This window comes from Piliocolobus tephrosceles, chromosome 13 (genome assembly GCF_002776525.5).
Source record: "Piliocolobus tephrosceles isolate RC106 chromosome 13, ASM277652v3, whole genome shotgun sequence".
NCBI lineage: Eukaryota > Metazoa > Chordata > Mammalia > Primates > Cercopithecidae > Piliocolobus > Piliocolobus tephrosceles.
In genome coordinates, this window is record NC_045446.1 from 20604724 (window position 1) to 20620981 (window position 16258).

General features: G+C 44.1%; 1 protein-coding gene across 1 annotated transcript in view; it reads right to left on the bottom strand.

Moving 5' to 3' along the window:
* EXT2 (exostosin glycosyltransferase 2) overlaps positions 1-7700 on the bottom strand; it is a 164753-nt gene extending 157053 nt beyond the window's left edge. The window contains exon 1 of the mRNA XM_023215803.1: positions 7511-7700. The gene's annotated coding sequence lies outside the window, so the exon portion shown is untranslated. The remainder of the gene's footprint in view (positions 1-7510) is intronic.
* Between the last annotated feature and the right edge of the window lie 8558 nt (positions 7701-16258).

Genomic DNA, 16258 nt, shown 5'->3' on the forward strand with positions numbered 1-16258 from the left:
CAGTTGCTTTATTCACTTCCATTTTCCAGAGGCTACATGATGCATGACACTGCAACAGACTGTAGAAGCAGATATTGTGTTTTGTTAAGTTTTTCCAAAAGTGATAAAATATACCAATTCACAGACTCAAGATGCTCAACTCAGAGCAGAATATATATGTAAAGAAAATGCTGACGGGCGTGGTGGCTCACGCCTGTAATCCCAGCACTTTGGGAGGCCAGGTCGAGGCGGGCGGATCATTAGGTCAGGAGATCCAGACCATCCTGGCTAACATGGTGAAACCCCGTCTCTACTAAAAAATACAAAAAATTAGCCGGGTGTGGTGGCGGGCGCCTGTAGTCCCAGCTACTCGGGTGGCTGAGGCAGGAGAATGGCGTGAACTCGGGAGGCGGAGCTTGCAGTGAGCTGAGATTGCCTCACTGCACTCCAGCCTGGGAGACACGGAGACTCCGTCTCAAAAAAAAAGAAAGGAAAATGCTACTTAGATGTATCAAAGCCAAATCGCTAAAAAGAAACTTAAAGAAGAATATTAAAAACAGCCAAAGGGGAGAAAAATCTATTCAAGGTAGATCTTAAAACTAAATGTAAAAGGAAAAACTATAAAATATTTAGACCACAATACAGAATATCGACATCTGGCAGAGAATGATTTCCAAAACAAAATACAAAAAGCACAAACCATTAAGAATTTTCCATCAAAAACACAATAAGGAAGTAAAAAGACAAGCTGCAAGCCTGAAGAATATATTTCCAGCACATATAACCAATAGGGACTTGCAACCAGAATAAACAACTGTACGAAGCAACAAGAAAAACACAAACAAAAAGAAAACAAAACAAAACAGAAAAAAAAAAAAAAACAGAAAACATACTTAAACAGGAATTTCACAGAAAAGGCAAAAAGGGCACATAAACATATAAAAAGATGTTTAGTCTCATTAATGGTCACGGAAAATAAAACCACAATGAAATGTATAGCCAATAGCACAGGCAAACTAAGAGTCAGATACCACCAAGTATTGTTGGAGGAGATATGGAACCACAGGAACTGACTCCAGAGTCCCAAGTGGCCTCAGCAGAAGGAAGAGGGAGCTGATACCCACTATGTTAGTCTTAAGTATCACATTTTGCTTGCTACCTGTCATAGTTTGAGTCCCCTCACAACCCCGACCCCATGGAAAAAAAAAAAGAGCGACCAAGACAGGGGTGCAAATAGTCTACTTACTTGGGAGGTGATCTCAGAAAGCCACAGTGAGGGAGCAAGGAGACAGGCAACAGGGCAAAGCCAATAAAGAGTGTGTTCTTAGGCTGGTTACTGCAGTGGGCAACAGGGGCTCCTAAGGCTACCAGGGGCCCTCTGAAGACTCATTTAGACTACAGCTGGTGGCTAAGCAGGATGGGAGGCTAGAGCATCTATCTGCAACACCTATCCGCTATTGGTTGAGGGTTGCCTGGTACTGTTATCAGCCCAGACCCTAGACCCTATATTCAACAGCCCTATAAAGGTCTAAATATTATACTTTCTTTGCTGTACAGCTATTCTGATAAAGATCTGCAGTTCCCTTGAGGAAGGATGGGAGAATGTCTGCCTATACGTGCAGGAATGTTGCAAGATCTTTCCCAAAAGAGATCCAGCCTCCCCTTCAATTCATGGGATGTGGGTCTAAGAACTGGCTCATACCTGAAAATGAGGTGAGAGACAGTGATTGTTCCATTGTAGCAGCTGACATCAATCTTCTACTTGCCAGCTCTTAATATTTTTTTTAACTGATTATACAAGTCAAGCAGCACCACGGCTAGCTGCCCGTCTCAGAAACATCATGCTCCATTCACATCAGAATGGGTCAGGAATCCCCAGTTGTGAGTCCAGCCTTGCTGCCCATCTGGGCACTATGTCTACTTTGTCTCTGATGGTTAACTGCTACCATCTGGCCTCTACTATCTCAGAATCCTATCATCCTCATTGATACTTGGGAACCCAGTTCCATAGTAACATCTCCTACGGTCAATCTCATCCTACAGAGGACAGCCAACACTGAGCTTCTCAAAGATGCAGGTCCCCTCACTGGGCATTCCATATTAGCAGAGTGAAAGGAATAGGCCCTCCCAGGAACACAGGCAGGAGGTGCAGGTGATTCCTTCCTCAATACTCTGCCAAGATAGTTCTGATGCCTCCACCTCATTTATTGCAGTCCAAAATGTCTTGACCTTAGCACTAAGACATTTTAGGCTACATAACTCTCTTTTGTGAGGAGCTGTTCTGTACACTGGAGGTGGTTGAATAGCATCCCCACTCAGTAGAAGCCAGAAGCAACCCCCAGCTGTAACAACCAAAAATATATCCAGACACTGCCAAATATCCCTTGGGGAGGCAAAGTCAGCCCTGGTTGCAAACCACTGGTATGGGTCATTGTTGTGTCCAAGCTTCGAGAAGCCTGCCCAGCTGCATACCAAGACTGGCTCCAGCTGTCCTTGCTAGGTCATCAAATCCTGAATCATGAAAGAATGCTCACTTGTCAAAAGGCTCTCTCCTCTCCAGCTTTATAGTCCACCAATACCCCCACCTTTGGTCCAATACCCTTAAGATTCTCCCCGCCACTCATTGTGTTTGCCGTTTCTGCTGGTCCATATTAGCCAGGTCCTGCAACTCCTGGAGAAACTGCTTTCCTGCTCAGGCAATGCTGAGATCTGATGGGGGAGGAGGGAGATCTTGAGGAGGACAAGGATCATATGGTGAGGCATCTGCCTCAAGTGAGAGCTCTGCACACTGTCCAGGCAAGAAGAGACTGCTGTCCTCTGCATCAGAGAGATGCATACCTCTACTGGTCCAAAGGATCTAAGGAAATCTGGGAATTCAAAGTTCTCTGTGCCTCCACCCAAATATCTCCATCCAGGTCTCAGGGTCTCACATCTTGCTACCATTGCCCTGATTTAGCAGAGGCAACCTGTCAAGGCTGTGCATTCAGCTTCCTTTGCAGTTCTGCCACAAGTATAATCAAATTCTGGGCCTGACCTTCAAAAGAGCACGCCCTCCAGCTGCAGGAGATGTGGCCATAGAGCCTTCTGTCTTTCACAGTGTACCCTGAGTTCATGTCTGGCTGATCTGGGCATGGCATTCTCTTACCCCAAGGCTTCTAAGGAAGATAACAAGAGTCAGTCAACTGCACTATCCTTATCATTACCATTGTTCATACACTGCTCAAGTGCTAGAGCTACCATACTAGCCAATGCTTTTCCTTCCACCTGAGTCTCATCCCAACCCACTGCTGGTGACAGTCTTACTACAACTGTGATGTTAGAGAGTACCAGGGGTTACCAACACCTAAATTAATACTAGTAAAGGGGTCCTTGTTGCCAACTGAGGTTGAGTGATTCCAGTTTAACAATACTATCTGACACTGCTTTCTAGAGCCACTTCTAGTACCAACAGTCTTGGTTTGTACTCTGCCAAACTAAGAGAAAACAACTTGGGTGCAAGTGTCTTGCGAAAGGTGAATCCAGAAAGCCAGAGTGAGGAAGTAAGGAGAGGAGTCAGAAGGGTGCACACCTGAGCTGGTTACGAGACTGAGCTAGGCCACAGTGCCCAGTCCTTCTATGATCCCTCTGGAGAAGCATGGAGAACACACCTCAGAGCTGTCCCATTGGAGGATGGAAAGCCACATCATTCACCCACCAAAGCCCACCCCACACTGGCTGAGGGACGCCCCCAGACACGTAAACTCCTCCACGCTTGTGAAGTCTGTCGACACAAGCTAAGCGAACTCCCACACATCTGTTTCAAACTCCAAGGAATAAAAGCTGAGAGATATGGCAAGCACTTGAGGTGGAATAAACAATAAAAGAAATGAAAGGGAAAGGATGAGAAAAGAAAGGGGAAAAGCCCCTTACTAAGAAGTGCTTTACAGAGAGAGAGTCTTCCCTGTGAGCACCCACATCACCTTTAATACACTTCATTCTAGCACCTGCCACATTTTATGAATTGGTTAAGTATTTGCAAGTCTGTCTCCTCTACTGGTAGTGATTTTTCCTGTAATCAGTTGTTCATCTCTGCTCAGTATTCCTAGCATCTAATACCAAATCTAGAACATATATTTAAGCCAGGTGCAGTGGCTGACACCTTTGGGAGGCTGAGGCGGAAGGATCACCTGAGTCCAGCAGTTTGAGACCAGCCTGGGCAACATAGCGAGAGCCTGTCTCTACTAAAAAATACAAAAATTAGCCAGGTGCACGACTATACTCCCAGCTACTTGGGAGGCTGAGGTGGGAGGGTTTCTTGAACCCAGGAGGTTGAGGCTGCAGTGAGCTATGACTGCATTCACTTCACTCCAGCCTGGAGTGCATATTTAATATAAACATAAATATTTGTTGAATGAACAAATGTCTCTATCCTTCCCAGTTCCATAGGTGCACACGGTTTAGAATCCAAGTTTTGAGTTATTATATGTGATGGCCTCTTACTATTATCTTTCCTAAATAGGAAGGAATTTCCAAAAGAGGAGGGGGATTAACTAGATATTTCCACAGACTCTGAATTTTCTGTACCCACCCCTGAACACCCTCCTCTCCCACCATCCATCATACGCAAACACATCCAAAGAGAACCATTACTCTCCCCACTCCTGCCTGTTGTTGTTTTTTGAGACAGAGTCTCTCTCTACTGCCCAGGCTGGAGTGCGGTGGTGCCACCTCGGCTCACTGCAACCTCCACCTCCTGGGTTCAAGCAATTCTTGTGCCTCAGCCTCCCAAGTCACTGGGATTACAGGCGCCCACCACGCCCGGCTGATTTTTTGTATTTTTTAGTAGAGGCGGGGTTTCGCCAAGTTGGCCAGGCTGGTCTTGAACTCCTGACCTCAGGTAATCCACCCACCTCAGTCTCCCAAAGTGCTGGCATTACAGGCTTGAGCCACTGCGCCCAGCCTGTACCCCTGCCTTTATAAGCCTGTGCTACATTGGATCCCTTTTGTAAAACTGCTGGGCTAGACTGAAGTGACAGTGCTCCTGACTCAGGACACTCCAACCTCATCCCTGTAAAACACAGAAGCCATCCTCCCAGAACAGTTTTCACATGCCAAAGCACAGAGAGATGGAATATCTCCAAACCATCATCCAAAGAAACAAGTCATAATCTTTCTGTCCAATGAGACTGCTCCCTACCACCAAGAAGTTAAAAGCCCCGGAAGATGACAGACTGAAAGGAATCATCTACTAATGAAGGTTTATTCCATACAATACCATAACCTGGATCAAAACAAAATTTCAGCCCTACAAACTTTATCGCCTTGAAACACGTCAAACCTGCCCCTGCAAAACACTGGAATCGTCTGGCTAGCTGTCAAGCACTGAGTCATTGGAAAAGTCTTTTAACCCCAATCTATGGTAAGGATGAGATGCATTTTCTGTTCCTGGAATTATTTATTCCTAAAATTTGCCTGAATAACCTTTCCTTGGTGCTTCAGTTATATCCAATCCACTTAGTCCAATGTTTTGAGTCACAGTCTCTTGTCGTCTTAACCTTTTTATTTTTATTTTCTTTATTTATTTTTTTGAGATGGAGTCTTGCTCTGTCACCCAGGCTGGAGTGCAGTGACACAATCTCAGCTCACTACCTCAGCCTCCTGGGTTCAAGCAATCCTCCCGCCTCAGCCTCCTGAGTAGCTGGGATTACAAGCGTGTGCCACTATACCCGGCTAAATTTTTTGTATTTTTAGTAGAGATGGGGGTTTCATCGTGTTGGCCAGGCTGGTCTTGAACTCATGACCTCAAGTGATCCACCCACTTGGCCGCCCAAAGTGTTGGGATTACAGGCGTGAGCCACTGGGCCTGGCCTCTTCTTAACCTTTTTAGAAAGGCCCTTAAAGCTGAACTCCCGGGGCCACTGCTACACTGGATCTTAACCCAACCGTTCCAAAAAACAGAGGAACCAAATATAAGCAAAACCAAAAAAAGCCACAATTCATTGCCTTACTTGATAGGATTCTTTATAATTAAAGTTATTTTATGGCTAAATGCCCCTAAAAATTATTCTCAATTAAAAACAATACCCTTTTAATGGTGGGATTATACTATAAGACAATGTGTGTCATTACATAATTAATATCTAAATCTTACTAAGCACTTACTACATGCCAGGGTCTGTTTTAAGCACTTTGTAGTGTTAACTTATTTAATCTTCACAATAGCACTATAAGCCAAGCTATTATTACCCTCATTTTACAGATGGGGATAGTACAGCAGAAAGTTTAAGCACCTAGCCCACTATTATACAACTGGAAATGCCAAAGCTAGGATTCAAAGCATGGCAGTCTGGCCCCAAAACTGATTATCCATTCATACCCTCACATGCAACCAGGAAGTCGGGGAGAGTGAATGATGGAAACTGAATCATCTATTTTATTAAGGTGAATAGCCTTTGAGTTCCGAAAGTTACAAACTAAGTCCAGTTAAAGTACATAGAGCACTTACCTGACTTACAAGAAGAATTTAAGACTTACAAGAAGAATTTAAATGGACATATTTCAAGACCACGTCTTCACACAAGTAAGTCAAGAACCTTTCTAGATTAGCACTGCCCAATTAGTAACACCAAGCAATTCTTTGATTCTCAAAATTGTGTGTTTAGATCTGGTTCCCACCGAATGTAACAAAGCCCCAGACACCCCTGGGCTTCAAGTTGAAACCCAGAGCAAGTGTGCTTCTGGCCACCTTGAAGAAGTGTGCTTCTTGGTCCCCAGACTAACATGCCCCTGGCCCCAGCCCGACACACCCCCGGGCTACCTAGTCCCTGGCCTAACATGCCACCAGCAATCTAGTTCGCAGCCTAACATGCCCCTGCCCCGTCCTGACAGGACCCCGGCCACCCAGTCCCCTGCCTAACGCCCCCAGCCACCTAGTGCCTGGCCCAACATGACCCCGACCACCCAGTTCCCGGCCTAACATGCCCCAGGCCACCTAGTTCCCGGCCACCCAGTCCACGGCCTAAAACGCCCCCGGCCACCCAGTCCCCGGCCTAACACGCCCCTTGCCCCTTCCCCACCTCGTCCCACGGCTCCCGGCACCGCAGGGGATGCCGCAGGCCACCGCCGGGCCCTGAGGCGCAGGACATCCCCGTGGGAGTAATCAGATCCCTGTGGCTGGCGGGAGGGTGGCAGCAGGAAGGGAGGGGTCACGGCGGAGGGCGGAGAGCGGAGGGCGGGTCCCTGGAGGAAAGAAAGGAGCGGACTGGGGGCGAAGGTTGGCTAGGAGGACAGGTGGGTACCAAGATGCAGCAAGCACGGCCGCCGCCGGGGGAGAAGGAGAAGCAGGAGTGGAAATCGGAGCGCTCCAAAAGCCGGCAGTCATTGTCACGGCCCCGGAGGAACTGGGGGTGGCCTCTCGCAGCCCACGGGCCTCCACGAAGCCTCTGCGCGGCCGCGCTCCCACGGCCCTTGTCCCGACCCAGCCGCGGCCCCGGGAGGCCCGAGCCCTAGCCTCAGCGCCAGCCCGGCCGCCGCCCTGGAGCGCCGCGCTTACCTCGGCCACGGCTGCCTCCCGCTCGGCCCCGCGCTCGGTCACCGGCTCATGCCGCGGGGCACGGGCCACCTCCGCCCGGGTCGGATCGCGCCGATTCGCCAGCCACCACCTCCAGGGCCGAGTCTGGGCGAGCCAGCATCGAGCTCGGGGCGGGTGACCGGGCTCCGGGGCGTCTGACACCGAGCGCACTGCGCATGCGGGAGCGGCCAGGCCGCGCCTCCTGGTGGACAGGAGGAGTCAGGGCACCGCTGCAGTGTTTTCCCAGTCAGGCTCCGCAGTGAAATGCTCAGATACCCTCATTCATAATTAAAGAATCCTTAAACCCAAACGACCTTAAAGCGACCACGCGTCGCTTATAAAACTAACAAATATGTAGACGTTTTATTATAATCAGTTCTGGTGAGGGTACAACATTCCTGGAGGGCAATTTGGTACTATCCATCAAATGGCAAATTCTGGTACCCTTCGTTCCAACAAGCTCTCTGTGGATACCTATGGATATTGTCAACAATGTTTGCCAAAAATTTCCACGACAGCATTCTTTCTAATCATAGCGAAATGCTAGACACAATCGAAATAAATTATGGAATTTGATTAGTGATTTCAATGTGAGAGGGTGCAATAACTGTATCTCCAAGACATTAGTTAATATGAAAGCGTAGTCCAAAACAGCGGGCAAGTACGATCACTTTTAGGTAAACTATGCAAATGCAAAAACAGAAGGGAGAAATATGTAAAGAAGGTGCTTATATTCAGGCATGTATATAAATTTTTTCTGGAAGGAATGCAAGAAGAAATGAACAGCTTCAGGTGGAGTAGTTGTCGTGGCAGAAATGGAAGCATTTATGGCCAGGCAAGGTGGCTCACGCCTGTAATCCCAGCATTTTGGGAGGTCTAAGCGAGAGGATCGCTTGGGCCCAAGAGTTTGAGACCAGCCTGGGCAGCACAGCAAGACCCCGTCCCTACAAAAACTACAAAGTTAGCCAGGCATGGTAGCACCCGCTTGCAGTCCCAACTACTCAGGAGGGAGAGGCAGGAGGATTGCTTGAGCCCAGGAGGTCAAGGCTGCAGTGGGCCGTGGTCGTGCCACTGCACTCCAGCCGGGGTGATAGAGCAAGACCCTGTCTCAAAAAAACAAAAACAAAAACAAAAACAAAAACAAAAAAAACCATTTTTTGGTATCTTTCTATATTATTGACATGATTTAGCTCTATACATGCACAGTAAAACCGCTGTCATAAAGCAGTAAGTGGAGTCTAAAAAATTAAATGAAAATTCCGAGTGATGTTATTGAGAGGTTCATGAAATGACCCCTGGGCCTGTGATGCTGGTTTGATAGAGTTGTGGGTCTGGCTCCAGGATCCAAATCCCTTCTGGTCCTAGATGTACTTTGGCGCCATCTGGTGGAAGTTGTCACTGATAGCTTCAATATTCACAGTGATTATTCTGGGACTAGATACCTACAGAGGCTTCTGGCAGCAACCATGATTCCAGGGATATTTTGTGATTAATGCCTGATTGTCATAGGTCTAGGGAGATTGGGATGAGGGCATTCTGGGAATGGGACATTCATGTTCTGCTTCCCCCACATCCAAGGGGGCATTGCTCTGCTTTCCAAATCAAATCCCCCCCCCTGCAAATGATACAAAATGTAGCACACATACACCCCATTTGAGAACTGGATGGGTGGAGAGCAGTGACAATCACCAGTGGAACTGTATCCAAATTTCTCTTATCCCAGGGAATATTGTTTTCACTTTTTTAAATAAGTTAACAATAGCCATCTGGTCCGAAGATTGTGACCTCTTTTTTTCTTCTCCATATTTATCTGTATTTTAAAACATGTGTTTTAAATTAATCCTTTGTTCTTTTATAAAATGAGAATTTGCCATGTTAAAGAATTGTGTGAGGCATAGCCTTTGAGAAAGGCTACCTATCTTATTCACTTTTTATAACCTTAAATTTGCTTAATGCCTGGCATATAGTAATTGCTCAATAAATATTTGTTGAATGGAGAAAGATGCCTAGGCACTGGGAGTAGCTACCTAGAAATAAGACAATAAGATTACTGAGAGGAGAAGGTAAAAAGTGGCATAGGAGAATATAAACAAAATGCTACAGAATTAAAAAAAGAAAGAGGTCACATCCAGTTGGAAAGCTCTAGGAAGATTTCAATCAACAGTTGATATCTTTGTTTATCCTGGAGGATACTTATGATTTTGACAAGCAGAGAGGTGAAAAGGGCATTCCAGGCAGAGAAAGAAAGTCATGAGCATGTGTTAAAGAAGGAAAAGCAGTTAGGCAGAGTGGCTCACACCTGTAATCCCAGCACTTTGGGAGGCCGAGGCAGGAGGACTGCTTGAGACCACAAGTTCAAGACCAGCCTAGACAACAAAGTGAGACCCCCATCTCTGCAAAAAAAAAATAATAATAATAATAATAATAATAAATAAAAATAAAGAAGGAAAAGCAATCAGAAAAGCAATCAGAAAGAGCAAGTGTTTTTCAATCCAGTGTGGCTGACACAGTGTGGCTACAATTCTAGGCATGGAAACCATGCAAGTAAGGGAGGTGGGAAAACATAGAAGCCGTGAAATTAGAACCTACATGTTGCGAAAGTATCCAAGGATGACTTCAGGGAGGAGTGGGAAATAAATTATAAGCCAAGACCTGAAGTTTCTGAGAAGGCAGAAAAGTGTCTTAGTAGTTGGTGGTTGAAGAAGGAGAGGCTGTAGAAAGATATTGCATTGCTGAATTTGAAGGTACAGGGCAAAGCAATGATTACACAAATACCCCCTTACCCAGTGAGTCAGGAAATATGAAAGTCAGGGTTAGAAAGGGAATGGCTTTCATGGAAAATAGTGTCATCAGGGGAAAGTGAGTTTCCAATTAGGAGAAATAGCTGGTATAGGGTTGAATCCCATACTTAGCACTTCCTCTAAATACAGCTGATTCTTGAACAACACAGGTTTAAACTTTGCAGATCCACTTCTGTGCAGATTTTTTTTCAATAAAAGTTACACCAAGTGTGCCTGCTTCTCCAGCTTCTCTTTCCACCTCTGCTACCTATTCTACCTCTGCCACTCCTGAGACAGTGAGACCAACACCCCTTCCTTCTCCTCCTTGGCCTACTACTCACCATAAAGATGAGGGGGATGAAAATCGTTATGATTATTTACTTCCACTTAATGAATAGTAAATATATTTTTCTTCCTCTTGATTTTCTTAATAACATTTTCTTTTCTCTTGCTTACTCTATTGTAAGAATACAGTATTATATATATATGTAAAACATATAAAATATGTTTAATAGACTATTTACATTATCAGTAAGGCTTCCAGTCAACAGAAGGCTATTAGTAGTTAAGTTTTGGGGGAGTCAAAAGTTAAATATAATTTTTCAACTGCTTAGGGGATTGGCACCCCCAACCCCCACATGATTCAAGAGTCTGCTGTAATAGAGGAATACAAGACTGGAGAAAGGCATATTCTCTAAAGAAAAGGGCTCCATAATACAATTGATCTGTGGGATCTTAGGGTGGCTTAGCTAAAAACAGCACTGGCAGGCAGCATGGTAGACTAGAAAACACCTAACCAGGTGAAATGTAAGGAATACGTTCTCAAGTGAATAGCTGAGCTCACGCCCAAAAAACAGGAAGGAAAATCTCCACAGTCAAAAATGAAGGTGAAATAACAAAAATGATATTGAAGCTATAACTATCAGGCATACAAGTTAGGGAGCTGATGCAAAGAAACCCATAAAGCTGGGATCTTACAGAATTACACCCAAAAGGGAATACTGGAAAACTTTGCTCAACATCCACCGAAGAAACTTACCTGTTTTGTCCAGGGAGTGGAAAAAGAAAAAGTCTCATTGATTGATGACCTCTAACATTCATGTCTTAGTCATTTCAGGCTGCTATAACAAAAATACCACAGACTGGGTGGCTTAAACATCAGGAATTTATTTCTCCCAGCTCTAGAGGCTGGGAAGTCCAAGATCAAGGTGCTGGCCAATTTGGTTCCTGGTGAGAGCTCTTTTCCTGGTTTGCGGAGGGTTACCTTTTTGCTGTATTCTCATATGGTGGAGAAAAAGGCCTTTCTTTATCTCTTCTTGTCAGGGCACTAATCCCATTCATGAGGATTCTACCCTCAAGACCTAATTACACCCCAAAGGCCCCACCTCCAAATATCATCACATCGGGTGGACTTCAATATATGAATAAGGTGTGGGAGGGGATGAACATTCAGTTCATAGCCATCAAGCTTTCTGACCATCTGGGGTTTGAATGTATACTACCAGCATGGTCTAGGAAGCTCCAAGCCAAGATAGTAACATACACTATTCCCAGGTTGGTAGCACCCAAAGACATGCAACAGAAGGAAACATAAATCCCCTCTGGAGGCCCACGTCTCCAACACAAGCTGCCTAGGATTCTGACAAATAAAACCCTGACAAATGTAAACTCACATTTCAGAACTACAAAGCATATGAGAAAACAAACCACCATGAACAAGAGTCAGCAGAAATCACAAACAGCAGAAATTTAACCCCCAATAACTATATATAATTCAATTATGATATATAAATATAAAACAAGTATGTTTATAGCACTCAAAGACTTAAAGTGAAATACAAAACATTACAAAGAAATAAGATGTTATAAGATGTTATATTTTTAAAAGACCAAGGAGACTGAAAATGTCCTAAATATAAACATTGAAATTGAAAACTCAGTGCATAAGTTAAATAGTAGGTTAGAAACAACAACAACAGATCTGAAAGGCAGGAAACAAAGGAATTAAATATAGGAAAGAGAAGTTAAGAGAGGATGAGGATAGATGAAGAAAATGGCACCTATCTAAAAGGAGGGAATAGAGAAAATGAGGTGAAGGTAAAATCCAAGGATATCATAGCTATGAATTTTCCAAAATTGAGCAGAGATGATCACCTGCAATGAACTAACAATGAGATTAACAGCAGACTTCTCCACAACAAAAACCTACAGCCATAAAATCATAGTAAAAATGTGGAGAGGACAATAGTTAATGATGCCTAATTGTATACCCAGTAAAACCATCTTTGAAGAATAACAGGGAAGCGAAGATATCTTAGACAAACACAAATAGAAAGAGATTACCATCAATAGGTCCTTCCTAAAGGAATTTCTTAAGAATGTATTTCAGGAAGAAAAAAATTAAAACCAAAAGGAAGTACTGCAATGAAGTAGGGCTAGGAAACAATGAAATTGATAAACCTGTGGGTAAATCAAAACAAATACTGACTGTATAAAACTAGAAAAATAATTTAGAAACTTAAAAACTAGGGCTGGGCACGGGGGCTCATGCTTATGTAATCGCAGCAATTTGGGCAGCTGAGGCAGGTGGATCTCCTGAGGTCAGGAGTTCAAAACCAGCCTGGCCAACATGGTGAAACCCCATCTCTACTAAAAATACAAAAATAAGCTGGGTATGGTGGCGCACACCTGTAATCCCAGCTACTCAGGAGGCTGAGGCAGGAAAATAGCTTGAACCCGGGAGGCAGAAGTTGCAGTGAGCCAAGATCGCACCACTGCACTCCAGCCTGGGTGACAGGGCAAGACTCCGTTTCAAAAAAAAAAAAAAAAACTAGGTGTAACTAATATACCAGTCAACAATATCACATGAGATGAAAGTAAAGGAGTAAGAGCTCAATGTTCTGAGGTCATTTCATGTTCAGGTAGAGGATAAAGAAGATAAAATTTAGACTTTGTTAACTATGAATGTTGATAATTTAAAGGTATCTGACAAAGGACTCATTTCCAGGATATATAAAGAACAGCTACACTTCAATTAGAAAAAGACAATTTTTTAAATGAGCAAAATTCTTAAACAAATACCACACAAAAGAATATATATAAAAGGGCAATACACATATGAAAACTTGTTTAATATCATTAGCAGCAGGAAATGCAAACCACATGGAATAGCGATATTGCCACTGAGGATCTGCAAATGGCCAAGAAGCATATGAAAAGGTGCTAAACATCACTAACTATCAGAGAAATGCAAATCGAAACCACAATGAGATATTGTCTCATATCTATGAAGATAGCTATCGAAAAAAACATACGGCCAGTGAGATGGCTCATGCCTGTAATCCCAGCACTTTGGGAGGCTGAGGTGAGCAAATCACTTGAGGTCAACAGTTCAAGACTAGCCTAGCCAACATGGTGAAACCTTATCTCTACTAAAATACAAAAATTAGCCAGGTATGGTGATGCATGCCTGTAATCCCAGCTACTTGGGAGGCTGAGGCAGGAGAATCTCTTGAGCCTGGGATGCAGAGTTTGCAGTGAGCCGAGATAATGCCACTGCACTCCAGCCTGGGCAACAGAGCAAGACCCCATCTTAAAACAACAACAACAACAAAAACGTAAACAAGTGCTAGTGAGAACATGGAGAAATTGGAATCCTTGTGCACTGTTGGTAGGACTGTAAAACAGTGCAACTGCTAGGGAAAACAGTATGATGGTTCCTAAAAAAATTAAGAATAGAATGACCATATGATCCAACAATTCCAATTCTGGGTATATAACCAAAAGCATTTAAAGCAGGGTCTTCAAGAGATAGCTGCACACCCATGTTCATAGCAGTATATGAGTTAAAGAAAGAGGAAAGAAACATGAAAAATGGCTCAATAGTCAAAGACAGGTTTATTTTGGAGAATAAACCTGACAGGGGCTTCTGGCTGATTTCAGTCAGGAGCATGTTCTCTCACAGACTAAGATTATTTAAGGGTTCAGGAAGAGACACCTTATCACAGGCTTGGAATGTTTCTGTGTAAGGGAGAAGTTTATGGCGGAGTTGGAATGTCTCTGGCCAGAGGGGAGGTGATCTTGGAGCTGACATCTCTCCTGATGGAGAAGAGGTTATCTCGGGGTTGGCATGTCTCTAGTCAAGAAGGGGTTTGGAATGTTTCTGGTTAGAAATGTAACTTGTGGTTTATGGTCATGCTGACCTTAGCCATTAGACTGATGCCCTTCGGATTTGGGCAGTTTTGGCTCAATGTGAACTTTAAAATGACAGTGCTTGTCCAAGATATCGATGCTCCTGCTCTGTCAGCAGCACTATTCACAATAGCCAACAGGAGATAGCAACATAATGACCATGGATAGGTGAATGATAAACAAGGCATAGACATATAATGGAATATTATTCAGCCTTAACAAGGAAAGATAGCCTATCAAATGCTATGACATGAATAACCCATAAGGACATTATGCGAAGTGAAATAAGCCATTCACAAAAGGACCAATATTGTGTGACTCCACTTACAAGAAGTATCTAACGTAGTCATATTCATAGAAACAAAAGGTAGAATAGTGGTTACCAAGAGCTGAGAGGAAGAGAGCGGGAAGAGTGGTTTAACTGGTATAGAGATTCAGTTTTGCAGGATGAAAAACTCCTGGACATCTGTTTAACCATACTGGGAATGTACTTAACATTACTGAAGTGTACACTTAAAAATGGTTAAAATGATAAATGTTATATGGTTTTTTTACCAGAAGAGAAAATGCAAACTACAAAGAGATGCTTCTTTTTCTTTTTTTCAGACAGTCTCGCTATGTCACCCAGGCTGGAGTGCAGTGGCGCAATCCCGGTTCACTACAACCTCCGCCTCCTGGGTTCAAGTGATTCTCTTGCTTCAGCCTCCTGAGGACCTGGCATTACAGGTGCCTGCCACCACACTCAGCTAATTTTTGTATTTTTAATAGAGACGGGGTTTCACCATGTTGGCCAGGCTGGTCTTGAGCTCTTGACCTCAGGTGATCCACCCACCTTGGTCTCCCAAAGTGCTGGGATTACAGGCATGAGCCACCATGCCCAGCCTACAATGAGATACTGCTACATACCTTTTTTACCTGATAATACCTAAAAGTTGGCAAGGATGAGGAGCTAATAGAATTTTTATACACTTCTATACATCGGTAGAATCATATTAGGAAACGGGCAGTATTTACTAAAGCCGAGCTTACCCCATTATCTAGCAGGTACATATCAAAAGGAAATGTGTATACATGTGTTCCAAAAAGTCATATTCAAGAATGTTCACAGCAGCATTATTCCTAATAGTGAAAAGCTATACACCATGGAAATTCTACTTAAAAATATAACCAGGACAGCAACATCTGCCTTGTGATGAAGTCAGGATGAAATGAGAGTGCAAACGGAAAGCCCACATAGTCATTTACAGTAAGGAAGACCCCCTCTCCCTACCACATACACTGAAAACTAGTAACAATGCTGAGTTAAAAACACAATGTTCAGGCCAGGCCTGGTGGCTCACGCCTGTAATCCCAGCACTTTGGTAAGCCAAGGCAGGAGGATCATCTAAGGTCAGTATATGACCAGCCTGGCCAACATGGTGAAACCCCATCTCTACCAAAAAAAAAAAAAAAAAAAAAAAAATTAGCCAGATGTGGTGGTGGGCGCCTGTAGTCCCAACTACTTGGGAGGCTGAGGCTGGAGACTCACTTGAACCCAGGAGACGGAGGTTGCAGTAAGCCGGGATCGCACCATTGCACTCAAGCCTGAACAGCAAGAGCAAAACTCCATCTCAAAAAAAGAAAAAAAGAAAAAAAACACACACACACAGTTTTCACAAGCACATGCATTAGCTGGAACAAAACAAAGGAATGATCAGGCATGGGACTGACTGACAACTATGATACATCTTGAGGCATCTGCGAAAACAATGATCTTGAG